Here is a 570-nt window from a genome sequence, read left to right on the forward strand (position 1 = left end):
TCGAAAAATCTTGAAATATTTATATCGATCTCGGATTTTCAAGAATCTCGAATATATGATCTTGATCTTGATCTCGAATCTCGACGAGATCTTGACGAGATTGACGAATACGAAAAATAGTTCAAAAAATATAAAAATAGTTTTATTTATGAGTATAAATAAACGTATATGTTAAAATTTTATAGAAAAGTATGTGTATACTGTATACTACATATATTAGATGTTCGTACCTTAACTTTTCGGACTTGAAATATATAGCTAAAATAATATAATTATGAATAAGTTTTTAATAAACAATTTTATTTTTTTTTACATATTATATTTTTTATATGTTATATAAATATTTTATTTTATATATCTTTTATATTTAATAATTCTAAACAAAGATAATGTAGTAGATAAAGAATAAAGATAAAAAACGTGTTTAATAAAATTTTACTTTATAATAATACACTTCTCAACAAAATTAAAGCATCACTTACTCTACCCTCCAAAAATAGGCAAAATTCAAGAGAATGTAACTTCGTCAAAAATGATCGTATCGAGATGTTCAAAAAAGCATTTTACAGA

Source organism: Wasmannia auropunctata, unplaced genomic scaffold, assembly GCF_000956235.1.
Source record: "Wasmannia auropunctata unplaced genomic scaffold, wasmannia.A_1.0 LD336111.1, whole genome shotgun sequence".
In the NCBI taxonomy this organism is placed as follows: domain Eukaryota; kingdom Metazoa; phylum Arthropoda; class Insecta; order Hymenoptera; family Formicidae; genus Wasmannia; species Wasmannia auropunctata.